We start from the raw sequence: 12365 nt of genomic DNA, 5'->3' as shown, positions 1-12365 counted from the left end.
CTCCCTCTTCCCCTCTCATCCCATCACCCTCACTTCACTTGCTCTTTCCCTAGTTTAACCTCCCTTCCATCTCTAGAGTCCCATTGCCATCCATCCCTCTCCCTGTCCCTACCAACTGGACTCTACTACCCACCACCTTACCCCCCTGCCCCCCCCCCACACACACACACTCACCACCAACTGCTGCCACTGCCACACACCCTCACCCACCTCTTAGCCTGGAGATGTCCTCGCCCATCCAGGCTTCCTCACTGAGGCCTTGCAACCATGGAGCTGCAGCTGAGCAAAGACCCTTCTGGATCCCCAGTCCCCTGCAAGGCCTTCCTCCCACTCCACACCCCACCCCCACCCGGACTGACTGCCTGGCCTCTTGGACAGCTCCTCACTCCAGCTGTCTCCCCTGAGTCCTGCCACTACCATCTAAATGCAGATAACCCTTCACATCTTACTAATGAGCACTCAAATTATTTCCCGGGCCCCTGCTCCTGGCCAAAATGCCGCCTTATCAGAGCTCTCCTTGACCCTTAGCTCGGGGTCAGGGTGAAGGAGCCCATGGAATAATACTGTTTGTGGCATTTTGAATGTGCTCAGTAGACACTGGTGCAGGGTCACGTCACTCCCGGCATGATGGCTTAATGTCGGTAAGTGCCAGTTCACAACGTCCTCCCGCCCCTTTGAGGGACCACTCTATGCTTTCTCTTTTAATGCCTCTTCTCAGCTCACGTCTTCCTTCAGAGCCCATTAGTTTGTTTTAGCCATTCTCCTAGATGCGCCATATCCTGTGTTGAAATTTCTACTAGCAAAATGAGAAATGGAAAATGGGCTTTTCATGGGACTGATTTAATACAATTTAAGAAATTATTCTTTTATTTTAGAATATGCTCTTCCCCTTTTGGGGATAGATATATATATTACAGGCCCAATGCACAAAATTCGGGCAAGGCGCCCAGTCCATTCCCCCTGCCCCCTCCTGGCGACTGCGGCTGCCTCTGCCTCGGCCCTCCACAGCCATGGCTTCGTCCAGAAGGTCGTCCGGAAGGACGTCTGGTCTAATTAGCATATTACACTTTTATTATTATAGATATTTCCCCTCACAAAATGGCAGCATCAGTATATCACAACGTGTCAGTCAGGGTTTCATGGAAGGTATAGCAATCACTCCAGCTATTTTAAGCAGAACAGACATTAATGCAGGGAGTCAGGACTTTACAAAATCACTGGGAGGGCTGTGCTAGTGGAGCCATTGGAGACAGGGTTTCTGAGAATGCCCCCCAGATGCGGCAGGACTGGCCTGCCAAGAGTTCTGCTATCTCTGCTTGGTCAGGAGCCGGGGAGCCCGGAAGCCACCGTCCTGTCTGCGGCTCCAGGGCCACATCCCTCAGCCTGGTCCATGCACTCCGCCTCAGCTCACACCACAAAGCTGTACCTGGGCCTGGACCTCTGCAACAGCCATCCCAAGCGAACTGAGTATCTTGACCCCCTGAGCTCGTCAGGAGAAACAGCGGCGGCAGCACCAGGGCGTACATGGCTCCCAACTGCTTGCCCGCCTCCCGCCAGCTCCCCTCCCCTGCAGAGGGCGGGCCTGTGGGGGCCTGGAGCTGTGAAACGTGGATGCAGCAGCTTGAATCAGGCTCACGATCTGTCACAGGTGGTAGTATGTTTTGTTTTAATTGGCAATTCTGTGGATTCCGTTCTCTAGAGGAGCCTCATCAAGGACAGAAATTAGACAATTACGTTCACGCCCAAATGTCCAATAAAGACAGGAAGAGGAGCTCCTCCCCATTATACACCAGAGATGGAAATTAAACCCACAATGAAAAGCACCTCTCCCACCCGCTAGAATGTCTGAAATGAGAAACAGTGACAACCCCAAGTGGGCACAGGGGAGTAAGGGGACCCTGGGTGTGTGTGTGTGTGTGTGTGTGTGTGTGTGTGTGTTAGCACACACTTTGAAGCTGTGAGGTAGTCCCTCCTAACGCTGTGAGTTTGGGTGACCTCTGACCTAGCAATTCCATCCTACATCCATCAAATTAAAAAAATCGATGAGAATGTTCATGGCACCAAAGACCCATCCGCAACAGAATGAACAAATAAGTCGGACCATGTTCACACAGTGAAGCACTGCAGAGCGAGGCGAAGCAGCAGGCTCCCAGCTTGTGCAGCAGCGAGAGTGTGTGCTGTCCCCACACAGGCTGGGCTGAGACGGGCAGACACAGAAGAGGGCCCACCGTTTACTCCGCATAAATAAAGCACAGAAACGGGGCCTTCGACGCTGGCTTCCCGGTTCTCAGCGCAGAGAACTGGAAGGGAACAGGGAGTGGATTTCCGGGGTGTTGGTCACGTTTTTTTGTGTTTTTTTTTAAATATATATTTTATTAATTTTATACAGAGAGGAAAGGAGATAGCTAGAAACATCAATGAGAGAGAAATATTAATCAGCTGCCTCCTGCACAACCCCTTCTGGGGATATGCCCTTGATCAGAATCAAACCTGAGCCAAATCAGTTAGGGCTGGTCACGTTTTGTTACTTGATGACATGCTGGTTACACATGTGGATTCACTTGCTGAGCACTGAGGATACGGGCACTTTTTTACGTGTATCGCACTTCAATAAAAATGTCCAAACCAAAACAGGCCACCTTCCATCTTTCTCTCTCTCTCTAAGCACCCTCTCACCCGGGAATGATGGTTCCATTCATGGCACCCCTTCAGGGAGCACCTACTGGTGCCAGGCCCTGCACCTGTGTCCTGCTGGTTCTCAGGCCCTCCGCGCAAGATGGAAGGTCATTTTGTGGACGAGGCGCCAGAGATGGAGAGAAGTGAAGCAGCCTGTCCAAAGTCGCCCTGTGTCCACAGCCTGTGTCCTTCCAGCCCTGCCTCTTGCTTCTCTGCTGTGCTTGGTCTCTTCCCGGTCAGCAGCCTGGCTGGGCTCGTGGTCCTTCGCCGAGGACTTGGCTCGCTCCCTCCCCGTCCCTCTGCTCCTTCCCCTGAGCTCTGGGCTGGAACTGCCAAGCAGCTGCCACCACCGCCAAGCACCCTAGAGGGCAACATGTTGTTCCTTGATGACAAGCCTCAGGGAGCCGCAAACTGTTACTGTCGCCACATGTGGGTGGTCCAGGGTTCTGGAACTTGTCCTTGACCTTGTGCCAGCCCCTCCTGGGGGATCTGCCAAGCCAGGGCCTACAGGAGCAAGGCTGGATTCACACCCAGGACCAGCCCCCAATGGTAACCTTCCCTGCTCGACCATCTCTGGGTGAAGTAGAGTCAGCAGGGACCAGACCCTTGGTCACTCTTGCCCCTTGATGGACTCACAGAGGACATTCCTGGGGTTTGGGGGGAGGCCCCCCACAGATCTTGGGAATGGCATGAGCAGTGTGCTCACTGCCTCCTTCATGCTGCCTCCTGTACTGTCACCCTTGGTGCCTGGCAGCTGTGGAGTGAGAGGAAGTGCCAGGTATGGCGCTAGGCGGGCATTGAAGGGACAGAAGCCACCAAGAAAGAGGCAGTGTTCCTTCCCACAAGTAGCTTGGCCTCAGTGGGGATAGTGATCAATACTTACTGAGCATTCACTCTGCTGGGCAGTGTTACAATCTCTCCTGTAGGCATCATCACTGAGGCCTTAGAAGAACTCCTGGAGTAAATACTATTATAATGCCCACTAGAGGCCCGATGCATGAAATTCGTACATGGGGGTGAGGGAGGGGGTGTCTTTCAGTCCAGCCTGCACCCTCTCCAATCTGGGACCCCTTGAGGGATGTCCAACTGCCTGTTTAGGCCCGATCCTTGATCAGACATCCTTCTCACAATCCAGAACTGCTGGCTCCCAATTGCTCACCTGCCTGCCTTCCTGATTGCCCCTAACTGCTTCTGCCTGCCAGCCTGATCACCCCCTAGCCACTCCCATGCCAGTCTAACTGCCCCCCCCCCCCCCCCCCCCCCCCCCCGTCAGCCTGTATTTCCCCAACTTCCCTCCTCTGCTGGCCTGGTCACCCCTAACTGCCCTCCCTTGTAGGGTTGATCGCCTCCAACTGCCCTCACTTGCAGGCCTAGAGCCTCCCAACTGCCCTCCCCTGCTGGCCATCTTGTGGTGGCCATCTTGTGTCCACATGGGGGCAGGATCTTTGACCACATGGGGGCAGCCAGCTTGTGTGTTGGAGTGATGGTCAATCTGCATATTACTCTTTTATTAGATAGGATAGAGGCCGGTGCACGGGTGGGGGTTTGCCCTGAAGGGTGTCCCGGATCAGGGTGGGGGTTCCCTTGGGGCCTGTGGTGGTTTGCAGGCCGGCCATGCCCCCTGGTGACCCAAGCAGAGGCCCTGGTATCTGGAATTTATTTACTTTCTACAATTGAAACTTTGTAGCCTGGAGCAGAGCCAAGCCCCCTGCTTGCTCTATAGCGGCAGCCTTTTATGTTTGGTTTTATGTATCTTGTATAAGTGAAACTTTGTAGCTTGGAGTGGAGGCTTAGGCCGGCTAGGGTAGGCGGAAAGCGTGGCTTCTTCCTTTGCCAGAGAAACCCAAGCCTCTGTGGCCAGTCATCTTGGTTAGGGTTAATTTGCATACGATCTCTGATTGGCTTGTGGAACAGAGTGGTGGCTAATTTGCATATTACTCTTTTATTAGGTAGGGTTTTATGACGAGGGAACTGAGGCTGAGAGTATAAGTGGCTGGCCATGGTGGGCCCAGCCTCTCCCCTCCTGTCCATCCCTACATTTCCTGTGGGCTGGGCTTTGTGCCTCGCTTCTAATAGAACAGGGTAGAAATAATGGAATGCCATTTTTTTTTTTTTTAATGCAACGCTTCATGAATTGGCATGCCATCCTTGTGCAGGGGCCATGCTAATCTCCTCTGTATCGTTCCAACGTTAGCATATGTGCTGCCGAAGTGAGCACAGAGTGTGGCTCCTGAGACTGGGTTCTAAAGCAACTGTGGCCTCCCTCGCGGTGCTCCCTCGCACTGTCCCTCGGACCCTCGCCCTGAGGGGAGCAGCAGCCAGGCCCTGAGGAGGCAGCCCAGGGGGAGGGACGTGCGAGGGAACTTGGAAGCAGTCCCTCAGGGGAGCCCTGAGATGGCACAGCCTCGGCGACACCGGGATGGCAGCCCGGGGAGACGCTGAGCCGGACAGACATCCAGCAAAGCTCCTCCCGGATCCCTGACTCACAGCCTCTGGGAGATAACAGTTGCTGTTTCAAGCAGCCAAAGGCTGGGCGGTTTGTTACATAGCAATGGAGAGAGAGCTAACGCCCTTTCCCACATTCACACAGCCCATCTGGGTTAGAACTAGAGTTTGAATCCAAACATGGCTGACCCCTAAGCTCATGCTTTTAACCACTCTCTGTATTGTTTCCCTGGATGGTAGAAGAAACACAGTTGATGCTTGAACTGAACTGAGCCTACCAGAAACGGGTGATGAGGCTGACGGCTGAGTGACCTTGGGCAAGATTCTTAACCATTCTGCGCCTCAGTTTTCCCACCAGTAAAACGGGGATGAGCCTGGCTGGAGTCGCTCGGTGGTTGAGTGTCACCCTATGAACCAAGAGGTCACAGTTCAACTCCCAGACAGCCCTCATGACTGGATCGTGTGCTCGATCCCAAATAGGGGGAGTATCAGAGGCAGAGTATCTATGATGCTCTCTCATCACTGTTGTCTCTATCGCTTTCTCCCTCTCCCTTCCTGTCCCTGAAATCAATTAAAAAACAACAACGAGGATGATAATAATACTCAATTCCATAGGGCTGGTGTGAGGGTTAGAAGAGTTTACACATGTGAAGCTCTTAGGTTGAGACCCACAGGTTGAGAACGGCTGCTGTAGAGCCTAAGACCTAAGTGGAAAACACATATATTTACATTATGATTCATTAACAGTAGCAAAATCACAGTTATGAAGTAGCAATGAAAATAATTTCATAGTTAAGTGTCACCACAACATGAGGAACTGTATTAAAGGGTCTCGGCATTAGGAAGGTTGTGAACCACTGCCTTAGAACACAGTGAACACTCAATACAAGTTAGCCATTGTTAGTATTAGGTTATTGATAGATGCAAATATTAAATGAAATGATAGTTGGCTCAGACTAACTATTTTTTGGTGCCTTTGAAAAATCAGTGTTCTTGTTTACAAAACAGAGATGACAATATTGTCACTCCATGTTGTCAAAATTAGGAAACAAGCACAGTGCCTGGGACATACAGGAAGCTTAATAAATGGCCCCCAAACAGGACTGTATTTTGACGCATGTTCTGAGGGTAGCACATGGACGATGGATGATTTGTAAGTGCTGTTACAGTCCAGCCCACCGACCCCAAGCATCTGAGACACTTCACACTCCCCTGCTCTGGGCCTGGGGCCTCGGAAGGTGTAGGGAAGGTGAGGGTGTGGGGTAGAGAGTGTGTGGTTTGTGGGAAATCCAAGAAAGGGCCTAGACTCTCTCCTTGGCCCTTGGGAATGTACTCCCTCAGAGGATCATGTTAGCAATGCTCCATTAGAGGGTTATGTTAACAATCCCAAAACTGGTTCCATGAAGACCTCCAGGTCCCCGAGGCCCAGAGGCCCAGAGGCTGAACGAATCCCAGCCCAGAGGACGTCCTGTTTCTCATTCCAATCGGATCTTTCCTGCTATCGCATGGTTTGCACTCCAAAAGCAACAAATAAGCAAATAACACAAAAAAGATGGGCAACTCTGCAGCCATCTGTGGAAATGTTTGCAAAAAAAAAAATGTCATGACCATTTTTGTTCAAAGATTTAGAGTTCTGTGAAACCTGTTTGTCTAATGACCTCCGCCAACTTGTGGCTGAGGTTTTCGGCAGGTCCAAGTGCCAGCCGTCATCAAGGAGGAAACACAAAACTCATCGCTCCCGAACGGCCCTGGAACACACTTTTTAAAAAGTACAGCTGCGAGCACCCCAACGCCATCCTTTTCACGAGGCCCAACAGCATTCGCTGTGAACTTCAGGACAGGAAGAGCATGAGCTGCGGTCCTGGCTGGGGCAGGTCACTCCCTTCTCTGGACTTTCTCATCCATAAAGTCACACGTAGATCTGACGATTGGTTTTCGCATTGGGTTTCCCAAAGCTCTTGGGGGTGCACTGGGAGGGCTCCTACCCCCACATCAATTGGTGGTGCTCCCCTTTAGTTGGTTTCATGCTTTAGGCTTCCAATTCTGATTTTTTGGATTTTCCTGCTTAGGGGCGGAAAAAAAAAAAAAAAAAAAGATGCGAAAGCTACTTTCTCAGGTCCTCTATGGGCTCCTGTCTAGCTCCTGATAGTGCTGGTTTGTGTTCAAGAGCAGAGGGGAAGGGGGCACAAAAATGGAATAGAAAACACAGAGGTCAGACTCAAAGAACATCCCTAAGCAAAGAACGTTCCTTGCTGTTGCGAGGAGGAGGATGGGGATCTGCTGTTTGTGGGGATCCTTGAGAGAAGCTGCAGAGGATCTCAGGTGCGGGGAGTGGCTGCCCCACCCAGGCGGGGCCGGGGCCGAGGAAGGGAGGGCGGGTTCCAAACCTGTGAAATTCCTACCTGGGCCGAGCAATTCTTAGACGGGGAAAGGCCTGGCCGACCACAAGCCAACGTTTGTTCTCTGTGTTCCTTTCCTTCTACCTGCGCTTACTCCTCCCAGCTCTCCAACCAGAGTTACGCATTCAACAGACACTCAACAGATACCCATGTGCCCCCGGGGCAGCAGCGGGCATTCCCAAGGGCGAGCCAGGACCTGACTCCAAACCCGGTCATCCGGGGACACGGACACAGGCACTGGGGCTCCTGAGAACTAAAATCAGGCGACAGGGACCTAGGGGCTATGCGGGGGGTTGGGGGGGGGGGGCGTTCCTTGGGAGAAAACCTGAGAAAGAGGTGAGCACTAACCAGGTGGAGAGGGAACATGCCAGGTGAGGACCCCCTCCCAGGGAGGGAGCCACAGGAGACGCCCAGGGAGGCCTGAGGCCCGCACCAGCCCTTTGCCCGAATAGCATGTTGGTTGCCCCAAATACGTGTCTCCTTGGCTGGGGTGGAGTTGATGGAACTGAATCCCACCGCACCCTCGGCCCTGGACCGCCCAAAGCCCCGGGAGAAAAGAGCTGGCACAGGCGCCAGGCGGGCCTGGGTGTGAGCACACAGGGGCTCGTCCCCCTCGGCCTGTCTGTGGGTGCGTCCTCAGCACCAGCAGAGGGTCTGCCTCCCGGAGATGCTCAGTCAGAGTCTGTGGAAGGAGTGACCGTGAGGAGGCACTGCCATGCGGGGCTGAGAGCCCAGGCTCCAAAGCACCCCACACCTGGCCTCACATCCCACTCCCGACTCCCCGCTGCAGCCTGGGGCCCGTTCCGTGGAGCAGCGATGGGAGCCCCGCCGTCAGGGAGCCCAGATGTGGAGGTTGTCGTGGAAGGAACCCGGGTGTGCGGTCCGCAGGGGCCTGGGGTGTGGTGCTGGGCAGGGGTGGCGAGGGAGACTGGACCCCCTCTCCAGGTGCCCAGAGGCCTTCCTCGGAGAGGCTGCTGGGTGTAGTTGAACCTCCCTGAGGAGAGAGACCGAGGAAACTGTTGGGCGATCTGAGAAGAGAGAGGAAGGCCGGATGAGAGGAAGATCTTCCACAGAGGGGGTGGGCCCAAAGGGTGTGCAGGACCCCATGGAGGTCTGGCAGGAGTCCAGGGGACACCTTCTGGAAATGTTGGGGTCACCGCCTAGCTGCACATCCTGGCTTTTCTCTCTGTGGTGCCCTGCCTCCGAGCCCACCAGCACTTCCATGCTGCTCCTCACTGCAGACACTGGGCGCAATGAGACAGAAGGCACTAGAGGGCGTGAGGAAGGTGGGGAGGGTGGGGTATGAAGCCACTGACTGGAGCCTGTGGTGGGGGCAGTGGGCAGGATGGACTGACCCCCCTTGGAGTAAACGTGATGCTCAGGTCATCCCACCCTGCCCAGCTTTGGAGCCAGGTGACCGTCCCCCGCCCAGGGGAGGTGGGGGACCTGCGGCGTGTGTTACAGGGGCCGTAGCCGGGCTGCTGTCTGTGTGCGAGCTCATGAAAGCCTTAGGCCAGACAGCCAGGGCCCAGGACGGGACAGTCTTCCCCGCAGGGGGCCGTGGCCAGGGAGCTCGCCTGCATTGTGGAGGCGGGGCCAGGTCCTACCTTCCTTCTCCAACTGCAAAGCAGAGGCGAGCAGTGGGCCCTTCAAAACGTCTCTGGTTTTGCTTTTGGGTAGTGGAGACTCAGCCAACAGAGTTCAGCAGCGTGATTAAACGAAGCTAATAACAAAATCAATCTGCCACATAATTACATACACACGGCTATTATGTGGCATGGTAATTAGCCATAAATACTACACAGGCCACAAAACCAGAGGTAACGGGGGTGCCGTTCGCACCGCCATGCCAGTGGGTACGACAGCTCTCTTTTCTGTCGGGTTAGCTCTCCCAGGTCCGGACTGAGAGTTTTCCTGAGGCCGGACCATCATCCTTTATGCTCACACTCACCTGTTGTGCCTCCTTGCCCCAGGGACTCCCTTCCATGTTCCCATCACCCTAGGACCCACCTGTGTTCCCCCAAGTGAGGGGCCTTGGACAGTACCATCTAGTTGCTCCTTATTCCCGTGCTGGCCTCCAGGTTGCTGTCCTCCTTTAACTTATTGACAAATATCTGTGCGTGACCCCACGTGGCAGGCTCTGCACTGGCTGCTGGAGAAACAGGGGTGAAGGGTCCAGCCAAATGGTCAGGAGGAAGTGGTGAGGCATTTAGGCTTATGGGGAGGAGTTATGTTTGCTCTCTGATGTCTGTACACACATATTATTGCTCGTGACCAAGATATTTTTGTACGACTTAAAAATGGTTATTTGTTTTTTTTTAAAAAAGGAGATGAATAAGATCCAGTTTTTTAATCCAGAAGAGCCAGTGGGCTGGCAGAAGGAACCAGCCTCCTCCAGCTCGCCACCAGGCCCTGGGAAAAGCTGGAGGGGTGTGCAGAGGCCATGGGCGAAGGCGTGCAGGCTACGGCTTTTGTTGGGATGAAGGGAAAGGGACTGTGGCCCAGCTCAGAGCAGGTTTCATTGAGGGACTTCTTGAAGGATGAGGAATGATGATAGTGGCTAAAGTGCACTGAGCACTTCCGACGTGCCGGCACTGCTCCAGGTGCTGTGTATGGAGTAATGTGTGATCGCCATAGCTTTGCGACCCATTTTATGGAGGAGGAAACTGAGTGTAGTGGATTGAATGATGTCCCTGAACAGATAGGTGCAAGGCTTAACCCCTGGTCCCTGTGAAAGTAGCCTCATTTGGAAACAAGGTCTACAAACATCATTAAGGATCATAATTATTTCAATATCTTAAAATGAGATTATGGAGAAAACCAAGAGGGCGGCATTGGTAAACACCTGTCCTTGCCAACCTCCCACAACCACATCAAAATTACAAGTAAAATACAGAACAACCATCATTCAGAACCACCTGAAAACTGGCTGAGTGGAAGTCCTACAACTAGAGAAGGAAAGAAGGAAGCACCTTGAGATTGGTAGGAGGAACTGAGGCACGGAACAGGCTGGTCTGACACTCATGTGTAGAGTTTTGTTAATCGGGAGGGATATTGTGGCTGTGGAGGCCTCCTGTGAGAAGCAAGGACTCAACCCTACACCAGACCCCCAGCCCAGGGTTCCAGACTTGGGAAGAGAAGTCTGGTAACTCTGTGGCTGAGTGACACAGAGTCTGCTGGAGTCCCAGGTGTTCCTCTTAAAAGGGCTGGCATGGGGACTTACTCAGACTTAATTCTTCTGGGCTCCAATGCTGTGATGGTGGCTTTTGACATTTAGGGGAGGAACTGGATTGTCTGGCATCAAGGCAATAACTCAGGGTGGCTTTCTCTAAGACGGGGCTGCTCTCAGGAGTCATTGTTCCTACGCTGGGACCGCTCTAGTTGCAGAGCTGACTGGCAGCCATATTTGCATTTCCATCAGCCTGGCTCACATGGTTCATCCACCCTAGTGACTCCCTGAGACCCTGTTCCATCCAATTTGCTGCCCCACTCAAGTTGACGCAGCAGCTTTTACATATGAATGGCTTGTCCTGGCTCAGGCTTCAGACTTTCCTAAAATCTCTCAAACAAACAGCAGCTGGCATCAGCAAGACCCAGCACTAGCAGTAGCCTGCCTTGCTTCACAGTTTGGCCTCACCTGGGTATTTCCAAACTCAGCACAAGTAGCAGCCATCTGCAGATTGTTCAGTACCTCCTGCCAGATGGCTCTAGGCTAGGGGTGTCGAACTCAATCAGAGAAGGAGCCAAAATCTAAAATCCAGCCTAAATCACGGGCCGAATGGTTTACTGAACAGTCATAAACTGTCATTGTGATGGAAACACAGCAGAGTGCAGTGATGACAGCGCGGTGCGGGCCACATTGCAAGGCCTGGCGGGACGGATTTGGCCCACGGGCCTTGTGTTTGACACATGTGCTCTAGGCAGTGACTGACTTTGCACCTCCCAGGAGGCCCCAGAGCTAGTGCACCCAGTGGACAGCTTCAGATCACACCAGATTACAACTCTACACATCCACAAGTGATACTAATGGGCAGACTCAGTGAGCACCAAAGCCCCACTGGGTTAATAATTAATATGCCAAGCAAAACCTGCTTTATAGGGGTGTCTCCTGCATAGCAGTCTTTCCACTGTAGTTGAAGCTGGTCCTCACAGCCAAATGGCCTAGAGGTCAATTTCTCCCAGTGACCCCAAGAACAATCAAGGCTTAACTACAATAAGACTGTGCACACAGCCCACATACGGGTGAATCTAGAGTGCCCAGCTCAGGTGACTGGGGAAGCTGAGACACTGGGCCCTACAGGGCACCTAATACACAAGGCCACTCTATCAATTCCAGGAGATATAGAAGCTATAGAAACAAACAGAGGGAAACAGTTAAAATGTGGAGATGAAGAAACATGTCACAAATGAAAGAACAGAAGAAATCTCCAGAAACAGAACTAAATGAAATGGAAGCAAGGAGTTCAAAACAATGGTTATAAAGTTGCTCAAGGATCTTAATGAGAACTTCAAGGGACATAGTGAGACTTTCAAAGATCTTAGTGAAATTTCAAGAATCTTAGTGAGACCATCAAAGACATAAAAACGACAAGTCAGAAATTAATAATACACTAACTGAAATAAAAAATAATTTACAGGGATTCAATATTACATAGAGGACTCCAAGAATCAAATCAACCATTTGGGATATGAAGAATCAAAAAACACCCAATCAGAAGAGCAAAAAAGAAAAATAATCCAAAAATATAAAAATAGTGTAAGGAGTCTCTAGGACAACTTCAAATGTACCAAAAATCACATCATGGTGGAGGTGGGGGTGAGGGGATGTCAGAAACAGAAGAAAGA

At 52.3% G+C, this 12365-nt stretch overlaps 1 non-coding gene across 1 annotated transcript; it reads right to left on the bottom strand.

The window, feature by feature from the left end:
- Positions 1 to 4787: 4787 nt before the first annotated feature.
- Positions 4788 to 4894, bottom strand: LOC118725003. Its single transcript, XR_004989771.1, has one exon. It is a non-coding gene; the product is annotated as a U6 spliceosomal RNA (small nuclear RNA).
- Between the last annotated feature and the right edge of the window lie 7471 nt (positions 4895 to 12365).

The sequence above is a fragment of the Pipistrellus kuhlii genome, unplaced genomic scaffold (genome assembly GCF_014108245.1).
Source record: "Pipistrellus kuhlii isolate mPipKuh1 unplaced genomic scaffold, mPipKuh1.p scaffold_m20_p_2, whole genome shotgun sequence".
Lineage (NCBI taxonomy): Eukaryota > Metazoa > Chordata > Mammalia > Chiroptera > Vespertilionidae > Pipistrellus > Pipistrellus kuhlii.
The sequence above is the reverse complement of the archived record's forward strand: the minus strand, read 5'-3'. Positions and strand labels throughout refer to the sequence as shown.